The sequence below is a fragment of the Schistocerca serialis genome, chromosome 3, assembly GCF_023864345.2.
Source record: "Schistocerca serialis cubense isolate TAMUIC-IGC-003099 chromosome 3, iqSchSeri2.2, whole genome shotgun sequence".
Lineage (NCBI taxonomy): Eukaryota > Metazoa > Arthropoda > Insecta > Orthoptera > Acrididae > Schistocerca > Schistocerca serialis.
The window spans coordinates 527877196-527889826 of NC_064640.1; the positions used below are offsets into that span (position 1 = coordinate 527877196).

Here is a 12631-nt window from a genome sequence, read left to right on the forward strand (position 1 = left end):
AATTGTGTCCTTACAGGCAATACGGGATACACATTCAGTACTATCTAAATATGTGAAATGTTACAAGTACAGTAAACCATCCATTTAAGTGAATAAGTGCTGGAAGAATCCCCTAACTATGGCTCATTTAAGTGGCTCATAAATGCAAAGTCCCAAAGAGCCTCAGCCCAAAAGTTAGTACACTACCATACAGTCAGTGTTTCATAGCATTATCTTACAGTCAACCCATGAAATGTTAAAGCCTCTACACAATACCAGATGCTAATCACTAAAATTAGAATTAATATTTCTCAATCCCAACACCTGCTCAGTGTCTTTTACTCTGCATGTCTCAGCTCATGACCAAATTGTATTACCAAACAATAGCAAATTTCCTGAGCTGATGACCAGAGTCTATCACTTGTAGACCGTTAAAGTATGAAAATGGTGCAGCATACTCACTCCCCAAAAACTATGAATATCATCTGGACTTTTAAAAAGCATGTATCCTACCTTATCAGGTGATACACTGCAACAGACTGTAAACAAATGGTCACTCGCCATCCATTCTGAGATCCAATGTAACAGCAGACTATTATGAAAATAGCTCACCGTTCATATTTACAGCACATTAAGCATGTAGTTAACATGTTGAGAGAAGAACCTCTGATCACTGGTTATTTCTTGACCTCACACTGTTCTCTGTTTACTGGTTCAGTAACAATCAATAAAAATACATGCATCACACGTATGTGCTTGTCATTTAAAACAACAGAAACATCATTATCTCTTTCAATATAAATATACATTGCCTGCTTATATTGATTATCTCTGAGCTCCTTTCAATGGTGCTCTAGAGCATAGCTTATGGGCACTTCTTTATTTATGGTTGAAACGAATAATTACTCAAGTGACTACTAAATATATTTTAAATCTACACATGTGATACATTTTGAAAGGGGGTGTGTTTGGGGCTACAGTCATATGGCATGTATGTGTAGAAGAACTAGAGATCTGACACACATGTAAAGTCAGATTTAACAAGAATATATTGTAATCCTGACTGTCCCCAAGGTGATCAGTGATGATAACTGACACCTTCAGCTTTTGCATGACTACATGATTGTGACTGCAGCTATTAATTTTTATATATGTATTTTGAGTAAGCATTGATTTATGCAAAGACCCAAAATGTTCTTAATTTTAATAGTACAACTAAGCAGCAATGATATTGTTGTATATAGAACTTCTGTAAGTTTAGTCAGAGATGTGAAATTTGATTTCTGAAATGTCTGCAGATGTTCTTTTCGTAACTTGACCCAAAGCCTTCCATTATGACTTTGCATGTTTGTCAGAAATCATTCCAGTCACTCAGTTTTCACACAGTGGACAGGAAATTGTAAGGCCTAACTGCTCTGTCAGCCCTGGTTCTCTGAGATGAATATTCTGAACTACCTGTACCTTATCTGACACACCATGCAGACTGTGATGGTCACATCCTGTGTTTTCAATTCTTGGCAACTGTCTGCCAAGCAGTAGGCTCCGCCTTACAGGAACCTCAGCTCACACTGCCCCTACCTTTCTATGTGCAATATGAACTAACCCCAGTTATCAGGTTACACACGTCAAGCAGCAGCAGCTGGCCAAAACACAAGCAGCAACAGGGAAGTAACAGATTTTGTGACATTTTATGAGTTCCTGACCAGAAGTGAATTATATAGTTTCATCTGTCCTTTGGTAGTTTAGTTTTTGAACTTCTGTATATTACTTTACTATTTGATGGAAACAGTTTCCGCATTTTCATTTGTGTCAGAAAATAAACTGATTTTGTGACATATTATAAGCAAGGAGTGAATTATTTAGTCTCACCTGTGTGCTTTGGTAGTTTAGTTTCAAATCTATGCATGTTAAACTAATTTGTTAGAGACATTTCTTGTGTTTTCCTCAGTGTCCACAGTAGAGGTTCGTAGTGCATGTTGATAGTCCTTTGTTTGTGTAGAGCAGTTTTCCATGGTCTTTAGTACAGATAGGGACTGTAACTGCTGTGTGCAGATGAGCCGAATTGATGATACTTTGCTCTCAGCTCCAGGATGTTTCGGCTTCAGTTACACAGCTTGAACCTGCAGTGAATGGACATCACTGTTGTAGGCTAGCCATGGGGATACAATGGATATCCAGCATGACTCACGAGTCCACCAATTGGTCCGCACTGGTGGCCAGTCCCTGCTGCTGCATTAAGGTTGTTCCCTCACACATGGTTGAGTGGGAGTTTGCCATATGCAGTCACTTGTCCTGTTGCAGGGGAAGCTTCTCAGCCTGCAGTATCCAGGCACTCACAAAGGGTGGGATTATTGGTAGTTGGGAACTCCATTGTTAGGCATGTTATTGGGCTCCTTAGGGACACAGCTGCCATGGTGGGGTAGGAAACCAATCAGCACTTCGTGTGCATACTGAGTGGAGTCATTCCAGACATGAAACAGGTCCTTCCGGATGCCATGAAGAGTGCAGGATGCAGCCAGCTGCAGGTGGTGGCTCATGTCAGTACCAATAATGTATTTCACTTTGTATCAGAAGAGACTCTCTCTAGTTTTTAGCAACTATCAGAAGTGGTAAAGGCTGCAGTCTTACTTGTGAGATGAAGGCAGAGCTCACCATTTACAGCATAGTTGATGGACCGATTGTGGACCTCTGGTACAGAACTGAGTAGAGGGTCTAATCAGAGGCTCATATGATTCTGCGACTGTGTAGGCTGCAGATTCCTTGACTTGCACCATAGAGTGGTGGGGTTTCGGGTTCCGCTAAATATGTCAGGAATCCATTACATGTGGGAAGCGGCTACACAGGTAGCAGGGGCTGTGTTAGGCACTGGATGATTTTTTAGGTTACAGGGTCTCAAGGAAACACAAAAAGGGCTTCAGTCTCAAAGGGTGCAGGTTAAGCACAGGAAGAAGATTGATCTAGGAACTATAAGTATAACAGTTGTAAATTGTCGTAGCTGTGTTGGGAAAGTAACAGAGCTGCAAGTGCTGAAATCTGGAAATAAGCTCAGCTACAATTTTTGTGAAGGACCCAATGGTGTTCAGAAATGATAGGCTAAATATAGTTGGTGGTTGGTGTGTTTGTTGCTGTTAGAAGTAGTTTATCTTGTAGCGAAATTGAATTAGATAATTCCTGTGAGCTAGTATGGGTAGAGGTCATTCTTGGCAACTGGAATAAAATAATAATTGAAGCCTTTTATTGACCTCCCAACTCAAATGATACAATTTCTGAAAGGTTCAAAGAAAACTTGAGTCTAATTTCAAACACATACCCAACTCATACAATTATAGTGATGATGACTTCAATTTACCCTTGATATGTTGCAAAAATAGGTGTTTAAATATGGATGTACACATAAAAAGTTATCCAAAATTGTGCTAAACCCATTCGGTGAAAATTATTTCAAGCAATTAGATCATGAGCCCACTCGAATAGTAAATGGTTGTGAAAACACACTTGACCTCTTAGCAACAAATAATCCTGAGTTATTAACAAGAATCAAAATGGATACAGGGATTATTGAACGCAGGGTTGTCATAGACTGAATACCATAACTCCCAAATCCTTGAAAAATATATGAAAAATATACTTATTCAAAAAAGCAAATTCAAATTCACTTTGCACCTTCCTGAGAGACAATCTCAACTCCTTCCAAATTAACAATGTAAGGTTAGACCAGATGTGGATTGAATTCAAAGAAATAGTATTGACAGCAATTTTTTATTATTTATTTTATTTTTTTATTATTTATTTTTTAAATTTATATCAAGTAAATTAACAAATGATGGAGCTGACTGTTTCTAAACAAACAAAAACAACAAAAAAACTCGTCAAATTTAAACGAATGGGAAATTCCCAAGATTGCTGATCTTTTACAGAAGCTTGAAATCTAGTCCGGACTTCAATGTGATGTGCTTATAATAGCTTCCACAATGACACTTCATCTTAAAAACTGACAGAAAATCGAAAGAGATTCTGGTTGTTTGTGAAGTGTGCTAGTGCAAGACACAGTCAATGCCTTCCCTGTGCGATGGCAATGGAAATACTATCGATGCCAGTACTGCTAAAACAGAATTACTAAACAAAGCCTTCCAAAATCCCTTCAGCAATGAAGACAAATCAATATTCCAGAATTTAAATCAACAACAGCTGTTAACGTGGGTAACTTAGAAGTAGATATCCTTGGAGTAGTGAAGTAGCTTAACTCACTTAATAAAAACAAGTCTTCTGGTCCAGAGTGTATATCATTTAGGTTCCTTTCAGAGTATGCTGATTCAATAGCTCCACACTTGACAATCATCTATAACCACTCGCTCAATGGAATATCTGTACCCAAAGATTGAAAAGTTGCACAAGTCGCACCAATATTCAAGAAAGGCATTGGAGCCATACACTAAATTGCATGCCAGTATCATTAAAATTGATATGCAGCAGAATTTTGGAACATATATTGCATTAGAACATTATGAATTATCTGAAAGAAAATGGTCTATTAACACACAGTCAACACATATTTAGAAAACATCGTGCTTGTGAAACACAGCTAGCTTTTTACTCACACTAAGTGTTGAGTGGTATTAACAAGAGATTTGAACATATTTCTAGGCTTCCAGAAGACTTTTGACACTGTACCTCATAAGCAGCTTGTAATCAAATTGCATGCTTACGCAATATCATCTCAGTTATGTGACTGGATTCGTGATTTCCTGTCAGAGAGTTCACAATTTATACTAATTGATGGAAGGTCATCCAGTAAAACAGAAGTGATTTCTGGCATTCCGTAAGTCAATGTTATCGCCCTCTGCTGTTCCTGATCTATGTAGATCATTTAGGAGACAATCTGAGCAGCCATCTTAGGCTTTTTGCAGATGATGCTGTTGTTTATTGTTTAGTAAAATCATCACAAAATCGAAACAAATTGCAAAATGATCTAGAAAAGATACCTGTTTTTTAAAAAATGGCAAATGACCTAAAATAATGAAAAGTGTGAGGTCATCCAGGTGAGTGCTAAAAGTTACATGATCAAACCTAATGGCCCGAAATTCAACTAAATAGCAAAGTGTCTTTGAGAAACACATTGCAATGATTCTGTGCCTGCCCAAATTAGAGGTGTCTTTCCTCACAGTTCAGTTCTGTCTGGTACCCCTTAAGGAATTGTGTGCCTAAAATTATGTGACTGACAAGACAACTAACAATAAAACAATTAACGCTGAATGAGAAATCTAACATTTGAATTCTTGTAGTATTTAATTCCTTATGGACTTTATAAGCCCACCCTTTGCAGTCCTAATTTTTATTCCTAAAACATTTTTATATCATTCTGATGCTTGACCTTTTACACAAAACAATTTTGCACCACTGAACTATAAGTGCCTAGTGTAGGATAGCTTATGCTTTGTCACTGTTTACATAAACTTCTATAATTGTCCATATGTTTTCATTTACCTCCCTCTCAATATCTTACCTCCAGTAAATAATTTTCAGTATCTTTTGTGGTTCATTTGCACACATTTTATCTGTGACCTATAGCTTCTTTATTACTGTACCACTTAAACTTTCCCATTGGATCTCTCTTTAGCCCTAGTTTCATTTCTTCATTGTTCAGTCTCCCTTGCTAAATTGAAGTCATTTATCACTCACCAACTTGATGTTAGAGCATTGTTTACTAGCACACAGGGTTTTCAATCTGAAATGTTAAATTAATCTTTTGCCATCCTTGGTTCTTTCAGAAGTCGTCAGCTCACCTCCCCCTACAGAAGCAAATGCACTGATTCTCTCCTTACATGCATCAGCCATATTAATCAGTGCAGATTCAACATTAACTCCTCACACACTGTGCTTCCACAGCTGATACACCCAACAATATGCTGTCTATTTCAAACACAGACACCTTAACAACGTCACAATCTCCAGCTAACATGCCCAGTGTTATGCTGCCTCCTTCAGTAATATTCACCATAATAACTTCTCCCAAATAATTATAATTTCAAATAATATTTAAGTTACTCTATCTTTTGCAATTGTAATAAAGTTTTATTTGAATCAGTCACATTTCGCTTTTATTTAGAGCATCTCCAGGGGTCAGGTTTTTGGGATCCTACATTATTTCTATGCATTTATGTAAACTTAGGCACTCAGTGTAGTGCGGTGTGTTAGAAACTCAAGGCCTATATGTAGAGGACCACACGTAAATAATGTAAGAGCCAAAAATTGACCACTTCAGATGCTTTAAATAAAAGAAAGCTGTGTGTTCCAAACAAGACTTTGTTACAGTCCCAAAAGATGAAATAACTCTCATATTAGTTGTAAAGCTGTGACTGTGGAAGAGAGACCTCTAAATCAAAAAAGACAATATGTGTTATTATTGCTACTGCATCTCACATTATTGGAATTCTTAGTACACCTGTCTTCTGTGGAGTTTGGGTTTGCTTCTGCCTCCAGTTCAGCAATAGAACTGCCCACTTGAATGAACTTTACCTTTTACTTTCCTACTTCTCCCTCAGAAACATTACATAAAATGTCCTTTCCTATAAGTGCATTACCTGAAATTGAATCACTGAATCACTGCTACTCTTCTTCAGTAGTTTCATTCTCCTGCTGTATCCATCCATCTGCCCCAGAATTTATTGTTGCTGTGACATCCATAATGAAAATTTGTGTCAGTTGCACTGCTTATTTACCTCCCTTTCCTACTTCCATACTCTTATGGGTCCACTTTTCCCAATTGTGTTTGTCTATCTTTGAGCCTGTGATGTGGTCTGTCTTGGGTTTCCAAGTTCCTGTTTTGGCTTTAAGGAATGTAACCTTCTGCTCTTTAAGACCTTTACTTTTACTTGTTAGCCATATGCTGGATTTGAAAGTATTTGTCATTATTATAATTCAACCACTGATGAAAATAATGATGAAGATTGTTCTACTTAAAATTCACTGGCCTGTGCTGGGAGTCACATGGCTTACCTTCTCGTCAATTTAGCAAAAGGCCAGGACTATTACTGTCTTGCCAGTGCCTGTAGAATGAATCACACCTTCCCACTTTTTTCTCCTTGCACCAATCCACATTGCATAAATCTTAGCACATTAACTGGTTTCTCAACAAAATTGAGAAATTTGTGCATTGAATGTGTTGGACAAATATGTATACACACATCAAAAAAAAGTTTTGCAATGGACATTGACTGTGGATATTGTGTCACAGACACAGTCCACTTGACTGTTCAGAGATGTCACTAAACCCACCTAAAGATGTAAACAACCATGCATGAGCAGCACCTATTAGACAGGGGGGAGGGGGGGGGGGGGGGTCTGACAGCCAATCAGTTCCAGTCATTCCACCAGGAAGGAGGTACACAGCTCGTGTTGTCTGCAGTTCAACCATGCCTAGATGGTCAGTACCGCGGTTTGATTGCATCCAGATTGTTACTTTGTGCCAGGAAGGGCTCTCAACAAGGGAAGTGTCAAGGTGTTACAGAGTGAACCAAAGCAATGTTGTTTGGACATGGAAGAGATACAGAGAGACAGGAACTGTTGCTGACATGCCTCACTCAGGCCGCCCAAGGGCGATTACTGCAGTGGATGACTGCTACCTATGGATTATGGCTCGGAGGACCCAGACAGCAATGCCACCATGTTGAATAATGTGGCTTGTGCAGTGACAGAACGTCGTGTTACGACTCAAACTGTGTGCAATAGGCTCCATGATGCACAAGTTCACTCCCAACGTCCATGGCGAGGTTCACCCTTTCAACCATGACACCATGCAGTGCAGTACAGATGGGCCCAACAACATGCCAAATGGACCGTTCAGGATTGGCATCACCATCTCTTCACCGATGAGTGTCGCATATGCCTTCAACCAGACAATCGTTGGAGACGTATTTGGAGGCAATCCAGTCAGGATGAATGCCTTAGACACACTGTCCAGCGAGTGCAGCAAGGTGGAGGTTCCCGGCTGTTTTGAGGTGGCATTATGTGGCTCCGATGTACACTGCTTGTGGAAGGTGCTGTAAAGGCTGTACAATACGTGAATGCCATCCTCCAACTGATAGTGCAACCATATCGGCAGCATTCTGGCAAGGAATTCGTCTTCATGGACAACACTTTGCACCTCTATCGTGCACATCTTGTGAATGACTTCCTTCAGAATAATGACATTGCTTGACTAGTGTGGCCATCATGTTCTCCATACATGAACCCTATCGAACTTGCCTGGGATAGATTGAAAATGGCTGTTAATGGACGTGACCCACCAATCACTCTTACGGATCTACGCTGAATCGCTGTTGAGGAGTGGAACAATCTAGACCGACAATACCTTGATGAACTAGTGGATAGCATGCCACAATGAATGCAGGCATGCATCAAGGCAAAAGGATATACTACTGGGTATTAGAGGTACTGATGTGTACAGCAATCTGGACCACGACCTCTGAAAGGTCTCGCTGTACGGTGGTACAACATGCAATGTGTGGTTTTCATGAGCAATAAAAAGGGTGGAAATGATGTTTATGTTGATCTCTATTCGAATTTTCTGTACAGGTCAAAGCTTCCAACAGGAAAAATAATGATGGTAAGAAAAAAATGAGAGCAGTTGAAAAAAATAATATGGTGATTAAAATGACATGACAGAAACATAAATTTCAAAATTTCCTTTAAACCAATTAATTTAATATAAATTCTGATCAAAGTTTTTCCAATAAAGATTAAAAAAAAAAAAAAAAAAAAAAAAAAAAAAAAAAAAAAAAAAAAAAAAAAAAAGCACCTGACAAGATTCGAATCAACAACCTCTTGCTTGTTAGGCTTGTACTACAACAACTATGCTAAACAAAAAATATATATATCATTTTTAAATCTTTAGATCACCACATTAAACGCCAAAATTTTTTTTGTCAATTACTCACAAATAAGGTCCCACCAGGGTGAATGGTTGCAGTGTGTGATACCCCAGGGCCCTTTCCTACAGTACCTTATAGATGGTTTCAAACAGTCGATTCTACCACTGGGGACCTCTCCTTGTGAGGTATGGTCCTGACCACTTTAACTGATATTACATTATTTATTTGCGACTTCTTATAAATAGCTTTTCCATATGTAGTTAATCCATTGACACTAGCCTAGAACACTTGGTAGTATACTTAATTCTGTGGTGCCTTGCCCTCTGCAGTGGACAGCTGTTAAATGTCATTTATTTGTTGTTTTCAATCACTCCTGAGGCTGCAAATGCACATAGCCCACTCAAGTGACCACTCCCTACTGGTGCTGTGCCCTGCATGAATTTTCAACCTCAGGATTGATGGAAAATGCCAAAGAAGTGACCATTTAACAGCTGTCCACTGCAGTGGACATGTGCACCACAGGGTTAATGCTAATAGGACTAGCCATATATTTTTCCACTGGACACTTTGCAGCCACACCAAATTAACCTGTGATAATTTTTCTTGAAATTAGATAATGCCCAGCATATTTGATGTTTGGGGATTTACTGTATTATAGTTAAGCAATATTGGCAAGACACAGCAGATAATTAGAAGCAGTCATAACAAAACTATGTGTTATCGTGAAGAATCTTATCAAATGTATTAGAATATTTATCTAATCAAAATATGCAAAAAATAATGGGATGTTAATGAGTGTGTGGCAAGTGACAGAAATAATTCAGAATTTTGTCAGTTAACATTTGTTACGCTGCTGCTCATGGTGTTAGGTAATCGCTCCAAGAAGTGCTGACCACAAATGGGAAGTTTAAACATTTGAAAAACATAAAGAGATAAAAGGAGTCAACTAGTGCTAAAGGTAGCCAAACAATGAAACACATTCAATATGCATTATACAACACAGAGCTGTCTCGATGACAATGATGATCACGAAATTGCACATGTGCAGTAGAGCATCTGCAAATGGTCATGATTGGTCATGGTACCTTTAGTTGAGTGAACCTATTGCAGTGTTACTCTCAGGCTGTTGAATTTGAAGGATCATCAGTTACTAACCAACTAGATTTTGTAAGTTGGAAAGCTGAATTCAGCATCAGGTGACATGATCAGAGCACATTTTAAATGGGGAAGATCATCCAACTGCAAAATCTGCTCACTCCTATCCATGGAGTAGTTTGTACATCACAGTATGAGATCTGATATAAAATGTTGTTGTTGTTGTTGTTGTTGTTGTTGTTGTTGTTGTCATCGTCGTCGTCGTCGTCGTCGTCGTCGTCTTCAGTCCGGAGTCTGGTTTGATGCAGCTCTTCATGCTACTCTATCCTGTGCAAACTTCTTCATCTCCCAGTAACTACTGCAACCTACATCCTTCTGAATCTGTTTAGTGTATTCGCCTCTTGGTCTCCCTCTATGATTTTTACGCTCCATGCTGCCCTCCAATACGAAATTGGTGATCCCTTGATGCCGGCCGCGGTGGTCTAGCGGTTCTAGGCTCTCAGTCCGGAACCGCGCGACTGCTATGGTCGCAGGTTCGAATCCTGCCTCGGGCATGGATGTGTGTGATGTCCTTAGGTTAGTTAGGTTTAAGTAGTTCTAGGTTCTAGGGGACTGATGACCACAGATGTTAAGTCCCATAGTGCTCAGAGCCATTTGAACCATTTGAATTGATCCCTTGATGCCTCAGAATATGCCCTACCAACCGATCCCTTCTTGTAGTCAAGTTGTGCCACAAATTTCTCTTCTCTCCAATTCTATTCAATACCTCCTCATTAGTTATGTGATGCACCCATCTAATCTTCAGCATTCTTCTGTAGCACCACATTTCAAAAGCTTCTATTCTCTTCTTGTCCAAACTAGTTACCGTCCGTGTTTCACTTCCATACAGGGCTGCACTCCATACAAATACTTTCAGAAACGACTTCCTGACACTTAAATCTATACTCGATGTTAACAAATTTCTCTTCTTCAGAAATGCTTACCTTGCCGTTGCCAGTCTACATTTGATATCCTCTCTACTTTGACCATCATCACTAATTTTGCTCCCCAAATAGCAAAACTCGTTTACTACTTCAAGCATCTGATTTCCTAATCTAATTCCCGCCGCATCACCCTATTTAATTCGACTACATTCCATTATTCGCATTTTGCTTTTGTTGATGTTCATCTTATATCCTCCTTTGAAGACACTGTCCATTCCTTTCAGCTGCTTTTCCATGTCCTTTGCTGTCTCTGACAGAATTACAATGTCATCGGCGAACTTCAAAGTTTTTATTTCTTCTCCATGGATTTTAATTCCAAAACTGAATTTTTCTTTTGTTTGCTTTACTATTTGCTCAATATAAAGATTGAATAACATTGGGGATAGGCTACAACCCTGTCTTACTACCTTCCCAACCACTGCTTCCCTTTCGGGCCCCTCGACTCATAACTGCCATCTGGTTTCTGTACAAATTGTAAATAGCCTTTCGCTCCCTGTATTTTACCCCTGCCACCTTCAGAATTTGAAAGAGAGTATTCCAATCAACATTGTCAAAATCTTTCTCTAAGTCTACAAATGCTAGAAACATAGATTTACCTTTCCTTAATCTATTTTCTAAGGTAAGTTGTAGGGTCAGTATTGCCTCACATGTTCCAACATTTCTACGGAATCCAAACTGATCTTCCCCAAAGTCGGCTTCTACCAGTTATTCCATTCGTCTGTAAAGAATTCGTGTTAGTATTTTCCAGCCATGGCTTATTAAACTGATAGTTCAGTAATTTCCACATCTGTCAACACCTGCCTTCTTTGGGATTGGAATTATTATATTCTTCTTGAAGTCTGAGGGTATTTTGCCTATCTTATACATCTTCCTCACCAGATGGTAGAGTTTTGTTAGGCCTGGCTCTCCCAAGGCTATCAGTAGTTCTAATGGAATTCAATCTGTATATTGAGCAAGCAGTAAAGGAAACAAAAGAAAAATTCAGATTAGGTATTAAAATCCATGGAGAAGAAATAAAAACTTTGAGGTTCGCTGATGACATTGTAATTCTGTCAGAGACAGCAAAGGACTTGGAAGAGCAGTTGAATGGAATGGACAGTGTCTTGAAAGGAGGATATAAGATGAACATCAACAAAAGCAAAATGAGGATAATGGAATGTAGTCGAATTAAGTCGGGTGATGCTGTGGGAATTAGATTAGGAAATGAGATGCTTAAAGTAGTAAAGGAGTTTTGCTATTTAGGGAGCAAAATAACTGATGATGGTCGAAGTAGAGAGGATATAAAATGTAGACTGGCAATGGCAAGCAAAAGCATTTCAGAAGAAGAGAAATTTGTTAGCATGGAGTATAGATTTAAGTGTCAGGAAGTTGTTTCTGAAAGTATTTGTATGGAGTGTAGCCATGTATGGAAGTGAAACATGGGCGATAAATAGTTTGGACAAGAAGAGAATAGAAGCTTTCGAAATGTTGTGCTACAGAAGAATGCTGAAGATTAGATGGGTAGATCACATAACTAATGAGGAGGTACTGAATAGAATTGGGAGGAGTTTGTGGCACAACTTGACTACAAGAAGGGACCGTTTGGTAGGACATGTTCTGAGGCATCAAGGGATCACTAATTTCGTATTGGAGGGCAGCATGGAGGGTAAAAATCGTAGAGGGAGACCAAGAGATGAATACATTAAGCAGATTCAGAAGGATGTA

At 39.0% G+C, this 12631-nt stretch overlaps 1 protein-coding gene across 1 annotated transcript in view; it reads left to right on the forward strand.

The window, feature by feature from the left end:
• The window catches only part of LOC126470406 (WD repeat-containing protein 6), a 320158-nt gene that overhangs the window by 239154 nt on the left and 68373 nt on the right, over positions 1-12631 (forward strand). The window lies entirely within an intron of this gene.